The following is a 17,354-nucleotide window of genomic DNA, read 5'->3' on the forward strand; positions in this document are numbered from 1 at the left end:
CAAAGAAATACACAGCTTTAACTTAGACAATGTAGACATCAAAATTGTTAAAGATTTTGCTTACCTTGGTTAGGTCATTATTTCAAATGGAGACCATAGGCAAGAACTCAAGAGAAGGCTGAGACTTGAAAGGGCAGCAATGGAAAAATTAAGAAGGATCATCAGGAGCAAAAATGTGTCATTACAGATCAAGGCTAAAGTCATCCACACCCTCCTATTCCAGATTATTATGTATAGATGCAAAAGTTGGAAAATGAAGAAGGCTGATAAGAAAAAGTTTTGATTCATTTGAAACATGGTATTGGAAGAGAGCTCTACAGATACCCTGGACCACCAGAAAGATGAACAGGTAGGTCCTAGAGCAATTTAAACCTGAAACATCCTGGATGCGAAAATGACAAAACTGAAACTACCCTACTTCTGGCACATAATAAGAAGTCAGGGTTCTTTGGAAATGACACTAATGTTAGAAAAAATAGAAGGCATCAGGAAAAGAGGAATACCAAGTAGGAGATGACTGACTCCATGAAAGGAGCCGTAGGCACGAGTCTATAGGAGCTGAGCAGGGCTGCTGAAGACAGGACACAGTGGACATCACTCATTCATAGAGTTGCCAGGAATGGGAGCTGACTGAGCTGTACATAACACATAAAGTGTTTATACACATTCAAAAGTAGCTCTTCTGGGAAAAACACAAGATAAACTTGTATGGATATGCACACATAGAGATACACACATGTGCATACACACACACACACACTCATATTTTCATAGACATAGAAAAGACATTTGATAAATTCAACAACCATTCTTTATTTTTAAATAATCAACACAGTAGGAATAGGAAAAACATGCAAACTCAGTATGATGTTCCAAAGAAAATATAATGTCATTCTCATTAAAATTAGGAAGCTGACAAGAAAGGCCACACTCATTACCATTATTTAACATTGCACTAGAAGTATCAGCTATTATAAATAGAGAAATATAATGTATAAAAATTTTAAAGAAGATAAAGATATCACTATTTTTAGATTAAATAGCTGAAAATCCTTGAAAATCAAATGGAAAAACTATACACAGCAATGTAAGTCAGTGAGATAATGAAACACATTAATATAAAGAAATCAGTAGCTTTTATATTTAGAAGAAGGAAAAACTATACCATTTTCAATAGAAATAACAAAAAATAAATAATAACAATGAAATATTTCAGATAAACTCACCTAGAAATGCATCAAATTTAATTAGATATTTTAAAAACACTATGAAGAACACATAGAAGAACTGAACAAATATTCTTTGACAAGTTCAGTTCTTCCTAAGTTGATTTATAAATCAAATCCTATAGTAAGAAAATAACAAAATATTTTTTTTTAAGTTGAAGGACTGTCATTTCTTACAGAAAATTACACAGAATAATTATTTGAAAACTCAGGAGGAAGAGGAAGGGAGAAGAAAAAGAAATAAAAGTAAAAGACAACTAATAATGGGAATCAGCCCTACTACCAAAAATGTGTATATATTATACAGGGATGACCTTGGGTTCCTAACACCACTGTGAGATAGCATGGATTACTGGATCCCTTCCTCCAAAATCAACATGAAAAAACAAAAGCAATATGGTAGGGGGATACAGAATACAGGTTGTTAGAATAATAAAAGAGTAGAATTGGGCAAAAATTGTCCAAGTCACTAATAAACCAGAGCAAAGGAAAAACCCACCAAGCATAGATATATATTGATTTGAGCACAAAGCTCTATAAAATCAGGACTCACTAAAAAACAGGAAAATAGTTTCAGTTCCATCTACTCACTTCCGCCTTCCATTATTCCAAAAGCAATATGACAGAATTGTCAAGAGTCTCTTTCAGTTTTGTTCTTTATTATTTTCAAAATTTTAATAAATAGATAACCTTATTTTGTAATCACACAGCTAATGTAATGCAAAGAACAAATATAATCAGTTTTTCGTCAGCAGTATCTATTCTCTGAAATATGGAAAAGAATTGTGATGCAAGTCTCTGATGTCACAGAGCTCAAATTCTAGAAGAAGCAATAAAAACTGACATTAAGTACTTAGAAAACAATGTGAGGCAATATATAAGGAAAAGCTGAGTTGTGTGGTAAGGTTATAATGTAACCCCACTGTGGACAACTGGAAGATTAACAACGTTTACAGAAAAAAAATAAAATAAAATAGAAGACCAGTGTCATTCAAATCTTCAGTTCCAACCATGATCAGCTACTCAAAACAAGAACTCAAACTCTGGGCAGTCTGTACCTTCTCTCTTTGGAGACAAGAGACCTGTGGGGCTAGCATGTTTTTATTGTTCATTGATTTTGTTGCCACAGTTTATAATACACATCATTTCTGAGAGTTTTTAAGAAGGTTGCTACAGCATGAAGAGGTCTTTGGAAATTTCTTATAGACTTAGCTCCTAAAAGAGAATGGGCCAACAAAACACAGGGAGACAATAAGATACCTATCATTCTATACTTATTACGATAGCTATTATTAAACAAACAAACAAAGTGTTGGCAAGGATATGGAGAAATTGGAACCCTGTAAATCACTGTTGGGGTTGTAAAATTCTGTAGTCACTGTGGAAGATGCTGTGGTAATTTTTCAAAAATTTAATATAGAATTACCATATGATTCAGAAATTCTACTTCTGGGTATATACCCAAAGGAAATTAAAGCAGGAACTTGAACAGATACCTGTAACAGATGTAGCAGCATTATTTATAATAGGCAAAATGTGCAAACAACCAAAGTGTCCATGGACACATGAATGGATGAACAAAATGTCACTCCTGCTATAACATGGATGAATCTTGGGGACAATAATCTAAGTGAAATAATCCATTCACAGAAAGACAAATACTGCATGATTCCACTTATACAAAATAACTAGAGTAGTCAAATTCATAGAGACAGAAAACAAAATGGTGGTTTCCAGGGCTGGGGTAAAGGGGGAATGGGGCATTCCCTTTCTACAGCCACCTAGGTCCTTGTTTTTCTGTCTCCTATCTGCATCTTAAACCATTACTCTTAGCCCTGTTACCCCACAACAGATCACTTTGAATTTGGGGTAAGAGAGACTCCTGTTGTCTCCAGCCAATTGAGGAGATGTTTTCTAATCTCAACCTTTTTTTATCAGTGTTTCCCAAAGGCTTTGCAATTCTTGTCAAGTCTATCCTTGGTAAATGGATGACCCTAGAAATTACTGTCACCATGTTCTCCAGCATTTCTGAAATTATATCACATTTTTAGTTTTTGGATTAGATTCATGGGATCTCAACACTTGTCTAGAGCTTAACTGGATTTTTCATGTACCTATTAAGTACCGGTGACTGTTAATTCTCATAAACTCATGATGCTTGATGAATTCATAGGACACAAGCTCCCTTCACTTCCAGTTTGCTTTATGGTCGGCCTGAGAGAGCAGTGCATTTTAATAGCCTCCCAGGAGGCTGAAATTAAAAACATCTAGAACTTGAGTTGGTGGGAACCAAAAAAAAAGGGTGAATATCTATCATATGGCAAAGACAAAAAGAACAGAAGTGATTTTTATCAAATTTAATATGAAAAACACTATATTTGTAAGGTCTGGTGAGATTCCGTTTTGTATAACAACCACTACAATTTTTCCATTTTGTATAACAACCAGTACAATTTTTACCCAGAGGTTCAATTCGTTCATAAATTCCTACAGCAGAAAAGAAGTGAATTAATTTAAATTCAAGAAAAGAGGCTTTCTGCCTTCCTACATTATAAAGCCAACTCTATTATTTATTCTCAATATAAGACTTAGTTTAAACAATTTTCTCTTAAAGTTTACTCAAATAAAAGTGCCAGCAGTTGATAACAGAATGGTTAATTCTGAGCCATGACACTAAGATTCCTGAGGATGACCACCTGGAGACAATTGATTGCAGAGACTCTCAGGTTAGAAACAGCCAACTATCTGACAGCAGGTGACCCTCTTTACCCACTTGGGTGGGAAAGGGGTGCTTGAGCTTCAAAAGGGAAGAGAAGAGAGGAAAGCAGTAAGGTCCGAAATGAAAATCACATAGAAAAATAACCAATGGGGCAGCTGTGTCACAGCCAGAAACCAAAAAGTGCACAGGAAACTAAAACTATAAAACAATACAAAGTAATTACTGAAACAAATTCACTAAAGGTAAATTGACATCTCAGTTATCAACAAAACACAGGAACTAAGAGAAGATTTTAGTGTTGACTGAGAAAATTGAAGAGATGAATATATGAAGAAAAGGCCTTAGGGACAGAGCCCCAGAAAGCAGTTTCCAGGCTCTCGGCCTCATGTGGAAAGGTGCTGGCGCAGGTAGTAAATGGCCATCAACTGTGATTGCATGGCCATCAGCTGTGGCTAGTTGGCCGTCAGCTGTAACCAGTGAGCCATTGGCCACTAATATAACTGCCATGACTACGCAAGCAGAAAAATGAGGGCTGGCAAGAAGATGGTGGCTGAGCTTGCAAGCGGAGCAGTGAGGGTTGTGAACAGTGTGGCTCCTGCTTCCTGTGTCTCCAACCCAGCCACCAGCGAGAATATAATCATATGACTCCCCCATCTATGGCTCTGTGTGTGTTCCTTTTTGGTCTCACCATGTCCTGCATTCTTATGTGGGGAGAGGGGGCTGAGACCCCACACGACAAGGCCCTTTGAAGCAGTTCCCTATGTTTCTCTCTGTACCTAAAATAAATGTGAAATTTGGTACCTGGGGAGTTCTCCCATAATAAAGGCATTAGGGAAAATGTTTGGTGTGTCAGGAACAGCAAGAAGGCTGGGATGATTTGTGGTGGGAAAGGCTAGAGTAAAAAGGGAGAGGACAAGTGAAAACAAAAAATTCAAATAACAAAAGTTTTTATAATAAACCATGTTATGTTACTATTAAAGCTATCTGATACTCATAATTTTTTTAACTGCAAGGCTATATCAGAACTATTCAAATTATCCAGCAGCATTTAGGAAATACTCCTCTCTGAGATAAATTCTACTTTTACATGTTTCATTCTTCATTATATTACTCTATATTCTTAAATATTTAATGATTTTCTTGCTAGAATTTGGGAAATTTGACCTTTTAACATTTCGGAGCAGATTTTATTGCTATTTTTTTAAGTAACATGATGCAAGATCTTGTTAATTAGAATACTACCCGTTAGTGAAAATAAAGTCACTCAAGCTATTTGAGAAAACAATGTAATAAATAGATAATCAGACCTATAAAATCACAGGTCAGGGGGTCTGAAGCTCCTATTATAATTTGTTTGGTAAGTGTTTAAAATCATAACTTCGTTAAAAATTGAAAGAAAATGTTATTCATTCAATTGCTCTCTAAACAAATAAATTTTCCTTTCTCTAATTACCTTTCAACTGTTTCCAATAATACTTCTCTATATAAAATAATTGGCCACAAAACACCCAATTTTAGTACAAAGGATACATGGAGTCAAAACTAATGACCTAAAATAACTTTCCAAAATTGGCAGACTCAACTGCCTAGTCATTTCTCATATGAATACATGTCTATAATACAACATGTCAATATTTACGTGTTTTATTGGTTTCTTTGTTACTCTGCAAGTTAGTAGGAGACAAAATGGATGTGATTTTGATTTGAAGTTGCACATGTATAAATTTGAATTCTGCCTCAATATCTTGTTAGCCAAAATATTGTTATAAGGGAAAAGAAGAAATAAGAACATGGATTAATTTAAATGTTCAGTTCCCCAGCTCCTGCTTTTCTGAAAACAATACCTCATCCATATGGATGCAGAAGAAGTCATATTTGTACAGTGACACAATCATACTTTGGGGTCTCGGTTTATTCGCGCAGGAAGTGCATGAAAGGCAAGCTGAACCAATCAGAATCCTTTTCTGGAAAATGGAATTAGGACAGTGATATCAGCTATCATCCCTCAACCTTCTATTTATATAAGCAGCCTCCTTTTGCTTATCAAGCCAAACATACAACTCCTATTTTCTTTGTGTCCTCTAAAAGAATCCAATCACAAAAATGCATTAGAGAGGTGTGCATTTTGTGGAAGACTTATTATAAAGAAGATGGTAAAGAACATTTATTTCATACCACACACAGCAAACACATTAAAAAATACTCAAGAAATAATTTCTGATCTCCAAAGCCCTTCCTGTCAGTGTAAGATTTTGTTATCCTCTGGCTCTCCTTTACTCTGGGCTCCATCTCATGATGCATCCTTTAAATTCCTCTCTCTTCTAAATATATAAACATTTCAGCTTTGTTCTAGTTCCTACTCCTAAATTGCAGATCCAAATTCAATTCCAGGTGTAGAAAAATAAAGGTATAAATACTTGCCTGGACATACTCTCTTAAGAAAACAATAGTACCATTCTTTTTTATTATATGGGCATTGCCTCTAGTGTCCTCCTTTCCCTGCTTTACCAACATATGCAGTGCATTTCCGAAGAGAATTTTTAGAGGTTAAAATATCCATGTGTTTACATCATTTAGTATATATGGAAGGTTTTGATGTAAAAGGTGTAACTTAATCGTACTAGATGGAGGGGCCGAGGCTTTTCTTGCCTTTGCCCAAATAACATAGTAGAAGTATAATGGAGTGGGAAAGGCAGGAATGGATAATTGGGTCAAGGACAAGAAGAGGGACCCAACAGCTGGTAACCTTTCCTTTGGTCATGACACCAGGTTGCTTTAATACAAACATGTTGGAAAAGGACTCTCACATTGTAGCTACTCAAGAAAGCTGAGTCTCAGGCTGTGTCCCTCCATAGACATACGTAACTTTTCTTCTATGAAACTTCCTCCACCCAGATTTCCCACTGAAGTTTGTCTTGTTTTCTCAGCATTCTCTCTTTACTGCTCTTTAAAAAATAAAGATTCTATATTTTTCAAAGGTTTTATAATAATCAGAAAATTAAAGAAAAAACAAATACAAGAATAGCAAACAGGAAGAAGCAATCGTTTGCAAATCTGTTACCGAAATACAACAGCAGTTATTCCCAACACTTTATTCATAGTTCTGAACTCCTTTCTTAGGGGGTGGTTTTACTGTCTTGATTCTCACTAAGGAGTGCCACTAGTTTGTCTACTTTTGCTTTTGAGTTTTCACTGGAAATGCCAACAGAGTGGACATTTATTATTATATGTAATTATTATTTATTTATTTATTTATTTATTTATTTATTTATTTATTTATTATGAAAATTGTTTGACCATGCAGACCCCCTAAAAAGGTATTAGAAGACCCCTAAGATCCATGCGGATTTGGTAAATGATAACCGAGAGGTTCTCTTATCCACCAACCATCAATATAAAAGTATGGGACCTACGCCTGATAGTTCAGCAGATAATGATCCATAACATGCACAGTGAAGATTACATAAAAACATATTTTCTTTATTAAAAAACACAAATTCTGAAGTATTGCAAATTGCCTGACTAAAATGTCATTTTAGTTGTCTAAAATTTCCATATTATAAAGTTGTATATTGGCCTATGAATGCTTTGGTAAATAATGAAAATATCAATTTATATCATATTTAAGTATCTTAGGTGAGTAAAAAGTACTTATGAGGTGGGATCAAACAATACAGTGATTGTTTCAATTTAAAAAAATTATTATAGTAAAAGACACTTGCCATTAGGCCCCCCTCAAAATACTCCCCCTCGCTTAGGACACTTATCATTCTTGCCACTTTCTGAAGCAGTTCTGGAAGTCCTCTTTTGTGAGTGTTTTTAGTTGTACTGTCATGGCTGCCTCGATGTCCTGAATAATTTTGACTTTAGGGAAGAGCCAGAAGTCGCCAGTTGCCATATCTGATGAATAAGGTGGATGAGGACACACCGTAATGTTTTTATTTGACAGAAACTGCTGTATACCAGAAGCGATGTGTGACATGGAGTGTTGTCATGATGGAGGATGATTTATGGCACGCTTTAAAATATACCTTCTCTCAACCAGAGCTCACACCTGACTGAGGGCAATGACAAGTTGAAATTTAGTAACTAAGTTACTGTTACTAAGGTTCCAGGCACTGCTTCCCATATTGAAGATTCCTTCCTTTCCATTGAATAGAACTTGGCAGCAGCAGTCACTGTATTTTGTGATCACAGCGGAAACATTCTGTGTCACGCATCGTTTCTGGTATGGCAATTTCTGTCAAATAAAAACACTATGGTGTGTCCTCATTCACCTTATTCATAAGATCCGGCATTGTGCAACTTCTGGCTCTTCCCCAAAGTCTAAATGACCACGAAAGGTAAATGTTTTGAATCAATTCAGGACATCAAGGCAGCCACGACAGCACAACTAGACACTCATAAAAGAGAAATTCCAGATCTGCCTCAGAAGTTGCAAGACTGATGGGATAAGTGTGTTCAAAATGAGGGGGAGTATTTTGAGGGAGATTAGGGGCAATGTGTCTTTTACTGTAATAATTTTTTTTTTTTAATTTAAACATTCACCGTATTTTTGATCACACCTCATATAATAACATCTGAGGACATCATAAATAATGTATTTAAAAGAAAACAAAACATTTTGTCACATTTCAGGATTTGGTACCCACTTGTACATGGTAACAAAAGCCTATATGGTAAATAGCTATTTGGGAAGCTCTATTCATTCTTGGAACTAAAAAAAAAAATGTTTTAATTGTTTTAATGATGCAACATTATGTATATACAAGGTACGCGGTAGGTGGCATTTACTTTATATGTATTATAATTTATATCAGTTTGTGTATTTCTTTTAGATAATAGCAGAGAAATAAAATTGATTTCTTCAAGATAATTTTCAGCACCCATTTCACATTTTTAGAGGTACTGCTGAATACTGAAGTGATATATCTTCAAAACACCATAATTATTCATAAGCCAATACTACTTTCCCAATACTGAAATTTTTCCCTGAGAATATACAAAGACATTTTTTTCTACTTCGTGACTGTATTTAAGTGTCACTGAATGAATGAATATCGTGTGCTACAGAATACAATAAAATGAATAAAATTGTCTCTACAACTGAAATTATAAAACTTTGGCACGAAATTTTTACCTGACATTAAAAAACTCAATTCCCATGAAATGCAAAAATCAAATTAGTACACTTTTATTTTTAAGACAATATAAAAGTTAATATAGATTGTATTAGTTCATGGTGTCAATATGACTACTGTATTTCATAGAATTCATTCATTTCTGTGATCTCCTCGATAAAATCTAAAACTAGGAAACACTGATTTTAAGCCAAAAGGCTTTTTCAGGACATGGCTCTTCTGCTTTCTAAAGATGTGTTATTGAAAACAATCACTTAACCTCTTTGAGTCTTAATTTTCTCATTAATAAAATATTGGTAATCTCATAGTTTGAAGTTAGTTTTGTATGAGATCCTGTCTGTTAAAAAAAAAAAAACACTCTAAAGCAAAATACAAATCTGTGACTATTATTAACATTGTTACCGTCATAATTCTTTTAATTATAACATAGCATTGAGCCATAAACTAGGTTCTATTTTGAAATAAATACATCTTGAAGAAATTATGTATATGTTGTGAGTGATAGACTAGAACAGAGGTGGGCAAACTACAGCCCTCAGGCCAAATCTGGTCTGCCTCCCGTTTTTAGAAATAAACCTTTATTGGAACACAGGCACACCCATTTGTTTCCATAGTCTACGGCTGCTTTCATGTTAAAACAGCAGATTTGAGTAACTGCAGCAGAAATCACAGGGCCCGCAGAGCCTAAAATATTAAAACCAAAGATTAACTGTTACCATATCAAAATATTTTTTCTATAAAAGTAAGTTAAAGTTATTTCTTTCACTAATACTTTTTTTACATTAATATCACAGTAGCTAGGTCAAGTGGCTCCATGGATAAAACCTGAGAAACTGAAATCTTTAGGCAATTGGCAGATAACATAGCATTGTGTTTCTCAAAATTTGTTCAGCCTACCAGCATGATAATCAACTGTAATACTTGTAATATATATATATATATATATATATATATATATATATATATATATATATATATATATATATAGGTTTTTTTCCCCAAAAATTTTTATTTGAGGACATTTTCTAAGTAGAAATCTAAGGGAGACCACACTTTCTAGGATCTTGACATTCAGCAATACTGACATCACCTGTAAGGAGTTAAAAATGCAGCATCTCAAACTCCACACCAAACCTATTGAGTCAGAACCTGCATTTAAAAAAGACCCTCAGTATGCGTATTAAACATTGAAAAGCTGCGATTTGGAACATAAATATTTAGACTCAAGATCTACCTGGAGCTCTCAGACAAAAATTGAAGCACGTGAGAAATCTCAGTGGAAAGATTTCCCACAGCAGTTACAAAACTGGGGGGTCATGTGCTAAAGGAGGGAAGTCCTGACTGGAAAACTATGGTTTATTCTTATTTTAGAGTCAGGTAAAAATCTTAATTAAGATTTCCATGTACAAAGAAATATGTGGAATATTCATTACAACTGGAATACTGTTTCTGGATTTTGCAACAGACATGCACAGAGTGGTTTGCAGGGGTTCAGAACAAGTCCCCCAAAAATGTGCCACTTTGGCATGGGAATTCTTTTGAGCTGAAGTCAATCAAGATCCTGCAGGCTCATGAGAAACTTGTACCTCTACCTCAAAGAATATAAATTAGGAGCCTTTCCTCATAATAAGAGTTATCACCAGAAATAACCATGTATGCCTATCTATAGGGAAGGACAAACTTCTAATTACTGAACACCTGCTCTTCTTAACATCCTGTGAATGACCTACCTTCCTTTGAAGCCACAAAGCACCGTACCTCATCCTTAGCTCAGAATGCCATATATACCTCACTTTACCTTTCTGTTCCTGAACCCCTCATGCATGCGAGGTTTCCCTACATACACAATGCAGTTAAATTTGGTTATTTTCTCTAGTTCATCTGTCTCATGTAGATTTAATTATTAGACCAGCCAAAAGAACTTTGAAGGGGAGAAGAAAGTTTCTTCTTCCCACACAGGTTCATGAAAGAGAATTCAGAAGAAGCTTTCGTTTGGGCCAGCCCCAAGAAAAGAACAGCTGCAACTATATATGCACAAAAGGAAAAGATTATTAAGGCATAAAATTGCTTTAAAATTAATGTATTTCAACAAAAGAGAAAGGAAAATATCTTATTCACCTCATACCTAGTCCAACCTGGCAACTACTGTTCTTCAGAATTGCACCTAGCTACTTAGATTTCTAAAGAAGTTTTATTATTGAAATGTTTTTTTTTCTTTGTTTTTCTAAAAAATTTATTGGGGTGACGATTGATAGTGAAATTACATAGATTTCAGGTGTACAATTCTGTGTTACATCATCTATAAATCCCATTGTGTGTTCACCACCCAGAGTCAGTTCTCCTTCCATCACCATATATTTGATCCCCCTTACCCTCATTTCCCATCCCCCACCCCCTTTACTCTCTGAACATTTTTTCCATTAGTAAAAGAATTCTGACACTGTCCACTCTCTACTTTCAATAATTTTTAAAGAATGGTTTTATTTACTATTTCAATGTATTCATTTTACTTAAAATTAGGACATGCAGTAGTATAATATTGTTATGAGGTTTTATTTTAAAGATGCCATCCTGATCCAGGAATATCCAGATATTTTCAATCCTTACTTTAGAATTATACATTTACCTTGACTTTCATATCCACATTAACTTTTTTTAATTCCAAGATTAAGTAGTTAACATTTCATAGTTACATATATTCATACAACTAAAATAACTATAGCATGTTTATTACTGTCTGTGTAAATTTTGTTTAGAAGAAAAATAAAGACTGGTAGGCTAACCTTCACGTGCAATTAGTTTCATAATTTAATATAAAATGTTAGAGAGTAAAATCGGTTTTCTTCCTAAATTAACAAGTTTCCTGATTATTTTAGCTATTGATTTCCAATTTAATTATAGTTAAACTAGATCTTCAGTAAATTCAAGCTAGGACCAATTACTACTTCCAATTTTGTCATTGTGGATAAATACTACTTTCTGGCCAGAAGCACTGAAAAGAGAAATGATTCGAAGTCATTTATTTTTAATATTTTTTGCCTCTAATTAAAGTCATTTAATTAATAATTCTAATTAAAGTCATCCGTTAATATAATATAGTTTATTTTGTCTTCCTTATAAACTCTATTTAAATCTTAGAGCATAGATTTGACTCAAGTAAACTAAGTTTTAACTTTGGCCAGAAAAAGTTCTCCTTTTTCAATGTCAAACTACTATGGTTGTGTAAATTATAAATATGGCAGAGGAAAAAGTTCCCAACCAAAATTTTATGCAGAATCCCAATAAAAAGAGCTGAATAAGGCAGTACTGTTCTTTGCAAGTATATGTGTATGGCAGCAGAAGTGGAGGTGTCTATCTATAAATCACTGTCATGTCCCCTCTGCGTGCCAAAGGTTGCCCTTAAAGAACATTTAAGAATCAAGTGAGCACAGTGCAGCTGACGATCACTAAGATATCATCTCTTAGGCCCTATGCATCACCCTACTCCCAGCAGCTTAAGGTCCCTTTGTTACAGAAAAGGCAAAATAAAACTTCCATTTGAAATGGAGAGCATGTCTATATTTAGATTTCATTGCACTGAAAAGAAGCAACATAAATGTTATAAATCATAAATCAACATAAATTTCAACTCCTCATTTATAGAGTGGATAAGACATGAGTAAATGTAAATTTAACCTAATTCCTTGTTGAAAGAGGATAACTAGAGAGTGGGAGAAAAGAATTATACATAAGAACAAGATAAAACTAAAACCTACCCTAACTGTGTATGACAGGTGTCCTGGTTGGATCTGTGTCAAGAGAGGACTGTCTGTACTCACCTGACTGTCCTGAGAAAGAATGAGAGCTGAGTTCTTGAACAGAGAGGTCTACTTATAAGAACCGATCAACATAGGAAATGCATGCAGTGGATTGGTACATGAAATACTAATGTATCTTTCTGGGACTTGTAATTTCTTAGTGTAATCGGCAACCTCTCTCACTTAAAATCACACATCATCTCCCTTGCCCAAAGGAAAGGGAAGCCCCTCGGAAATGCAAAGAGAAATGAAGAGAAACCCTGTAATGTCACCGTCTAAGAGCCAGGTCCTAACGTAAGGGGTAGAAAAGAAAAAAATAATTTGTTAACCAGATTTTCCCCTCAGAAAATGAAGTAATAAAATTGTCTCATTTGGAGCAGAGTGGAATCATATTTACTCATAAAATAAGAACCACATGCAATTATAGTATAATTTTGTTAGACCCAGAACAAAAGGAATATGTACCTTTATTCCCTGTGTGTATTTTTAGTGGTTGGCCAGATGAGGTGTTCGGGTGATGGTCTCACAGATCCAAGATTCTTGGTGAGAGATGAGAAAAAAGACAAGCTTCTCAGCTAGTCATAGAGATTAGCCTAAGAAGGAAAGTCGTTGTCATGGCTGGAGCAAGAAGACTCAGCATCAAAGGACGATGCTGAGATGCCTCCATCCAGCCTGTGATTAGGTTATCAACGGACTACCATATTTTGCCATGTATAATGTCAAATCATTATCTCACATCTAAACTTTTCCTAAGATCTAAGTTCGTATATCCACTTGTCCAACCGCATGATGAAATTTATTCTTGAACACCCTACACACAACTCAGTGTGTCCATACTGCTCCTTTCCTTATATTTCTACTTTGGTTGACATAAGCTCATTTTTCAATCATTTTCCTCCTATAATTTTAATAAGATCCTAGTTCTCAGACTCTTGATATATCTGGAATTCTTTCTCCTCATCTACCACCACTTGCCTCTCTCATCCGCTGATTTCAGCAACAGTTTCACTAAAGTATTCAGAAGAGTTATGGGGGAAGCTTGTGAAATGTGAAGATTCCTATGCCCACTGCCATGTTGGGGTGGGGCTGAGCTTCAGGGAGAGCTGAGCTGAACTGCCAGGTGTCGGTGTAGTTGATTAAAACAAGCCAAAATGGAAGTAACGATCAAGACTTTAATCACTTACTGGGATAGTGTAAGCAACAGGCTCAACAGGAGAAAGCACCAACTCCCAACCTATTCCATATTTCCCCATTGGGTACCCGTTGAGAGACTGGAAGATGAACACAGCCATGGGGCTCCTGCATTTTTATGTGTCTGGGGTCCTAAAGGCAGGAGAAAAAGACTGGGAGTGGAAATACTGAGTACTGAATCCAAGTGGAAAAAGTGTCTTCAAGTCCCCCTCTTCCTCTGACAAGGACGTTTGGGCAGGGATGCCTGAGGAATGCCCTTGCAGAAGACCCTCCATAAAGAGGCCTTCAAATGGACACACCTGGGCTAGGAATGAAGTGTAAGAGCAAGGGGCTTTAGTCCTTGACTGAATGCACTGGCCATGCACCAAGTCTGGTGTGTGGGGAGGGCAGCTTGCCTCTGAGGTATGCCAGGTAAAGCCTCTCTAACTGCCTATGGTCAGGCCTGAAAAAACACACTTTGGTTTCTGGCCAGGAGCCAGTCATCTCACTGTAATCGGCAGATGATTCTCATGCAGGCAAGTGGGTCTATATTTTGAGCAATATTGGCCTAGACTTTGGAATAGATTTTTGACTGGCTTTCCTGATTTCAATTTCAGCTTTTATCTAACCATCCTTCACACATTGCCAGACTGAAATTATTTTAAAAATTCAATTCCAAACGTGCCTCTTATTAACATAAAACTTTTCGCAAGAAACCATCACTTGCATAAAAATGTCTCAGGTTCTCACAAAGCATTTGTTTCGGTCGTCATCTGCAGAACACACTCATCTCCCTCCTCTCTAACATTTAACAATACTAAAGTGCTGGTTTTGAGGGCAAGATCTAATATATACTTTCTTCACAACTCCTAACCTAGTTTGAAAATGAATATGAAGAAAAATTTGTTAAATTCAATTGAATCCAATTATTTTATGAAGCTTCTATTAAAAACACAGTTCATTACAAGCAACTTGAATACTTAAAACTTAATACAGTCCATTCCTCTGTAATTTCAGACCTACCACAGTGCTTTTGGACCCTAAATGGCTTTGATTTTTATCTTTTTTTATTAGCTAATGAGACAGACATAAGCATTAGTGTTTTTCATTTCACTTTGGCTGTCCAAACACCAGGTATTAAACTTTATGCTGAATTTCACTAAAAGTTACCATGGTTTTAATTTTGTTGTGTTTGTTATCTTTTAAAGTGAGGTCCTTCAAACTGATGTGGAAGTATGCGTTACCTAAGTAAGATAAATGTAAACATACCCGCACTGCTCACCAACTATGTGATTCAGTTTTCAAAAATTAAAATAATATTTCTGCATTTAGTTAAGATTATCTACAACTTCAAATAGATTTTTAATTATATTTGTATGGAAATAATATACCAAGAATATAGGATTTTGAATTATGATAAACACCATATACGCTTTACAGCAGACATATTGGTTTTAACATATCTTAATTGCATACGACTCTAGGTTTTAAACCCTAAGTTAGAGTGTTTTAAGTTTTCCTGATTTAATAATTCAAAATGTATTTGAATATGAAACAGCAGGGTATAAAAAACAATACTAAACTTTTGAATTTACTAGGATACAGCCCATTATAGTAAATATTTGTATATACTTGTGTTGTTATTAGAACATTAAAATTAAAAAAAAATTCTCACATTCTCTGCTAGCTGATATTTTTGTGCTTTCACAGAAAACTGGGTGAATACATATATATATATATATATATATATATATATATATATATATATATATATGCATATATGTATGTGTGAATGTGTATATCTATAAATAACATTTCATTAAAAATAAGTTTTTTTCCTAATTTTATAGGGCTTATCTCTCATTCAAACAGTCTTATTAGTATTTTCCATGTCAAAATTTTCTATAGTGCTGGCTTGTAAGTAAACTGCTCTAAATGTTCATAATTGTATTTACAAACAATTTAACGCAACATGTTTTATAAAGTTGAGCAGAAAGGAAGGAGTTAGAGTCTGGTTTGAGTTGAGCTAGACTCTCATATCCCCCACCCAAATCATCAGAAAAAATCCTATGCTCTCTTCCAAATAGATTCAGAATCTGACCTTGGCTCACCACCTATCTTTCTTGTTACTACTCTGGCCCACGTCATCCATACCTTTGGCCTGGGTCATTACAGTAGCCTACTGACGGGTACACCTTGTCTGCCCTGATCCCATTTTAGTCTTAATCCCCAACACAGAAATCAGAACGAACCTTTTAAAATGGGAGTTAGAACTTGTCACTCCTCTGCTCAAAATCCTCCAATAGCTTCTCACATCACACAGAATAAAAGCTAAAGTCCTTACAGGGACCCAGGAGGCCCAAATCACACGCTGTGACCATCCCTCCCATGGCTCCCTCAGCCTCCACGCTGAAGGCTCTGACCCTTGCTCACTCCACTCAAGCACAATGACCTCTCAGACTTCTTTGGAACATAAACATTCCAGGTACCTTCATCTTCTGGATCATCACACTTATTAATTCTGTTGCCTGGAATCCTTTTCCCATAATCATCTGCCAAGCTCACTAACTTAGTGTCTTCACTCAAACATCACCACAGTGAGACATTACCAGCCCACTTTATTTAAAATTACACAATTCCTCCTTCCTACGACTTTCCCTTTTTGCCTTCTTTATTCTTATTTACTCCATAGCACCTATTTTTTTGTATATACTTATAGATACACATTAAGCATAGCTACAATATGTACATATAATTATATAAAGTATATTTTTTAAATTTACATTTGTCTGTTTATTGACAATCTCTTCCTACTAGAATGTAAGTTCTATAAAGGCAAGGAATCTTGAATATTTTGTTCACTGTTATGTCCAAGTGCCTAGAATAGAATCTGACATATAATAGTCAATAAATATTTATTAAATAAATAAATAATTTAAACAATCAGGAAATACATTATAGGGTTAGCAAAGATCTTATGGGGACTTGGAAAATTAGACGCAATTTTGCTTTGTTTGTCAGGAAAAATTCTGGAGTCGACAATATAGAGAGATTATAATGTCACCATGCAATATAGAATGATCTTTGGGGATTTTTAGCATAAATTATATAGTTTTCTAGGATGCCATTTAGAGATCATTAGTTATAATTATTTTCAACATCTGAAATCATTCCAGGGGAGAGTGAAGATTATTCTTATGGTTATAGAAAAATAAAAATTATAATTTGATAAAGAGTTGAATTTACGAAGACATAATTTCAACTCATACCTGAAAGTTTGAATTTACTTAAAGACAGTTAT

The sequence above is a fragment of the Rhinolophus hipposideros genome (assembly GCF_964194185.1).
Source record: "Rhinolophus hipposideros genome assembly, chromosome: 2".
Taxonomy (NCBI): domain Eukaryota; kingdom Metazoa; phylum Chordata; class Mammalia; order Chiroptera; family Rhinolophidae; genus Rhinolophus; species Rhinolophus hipposideros.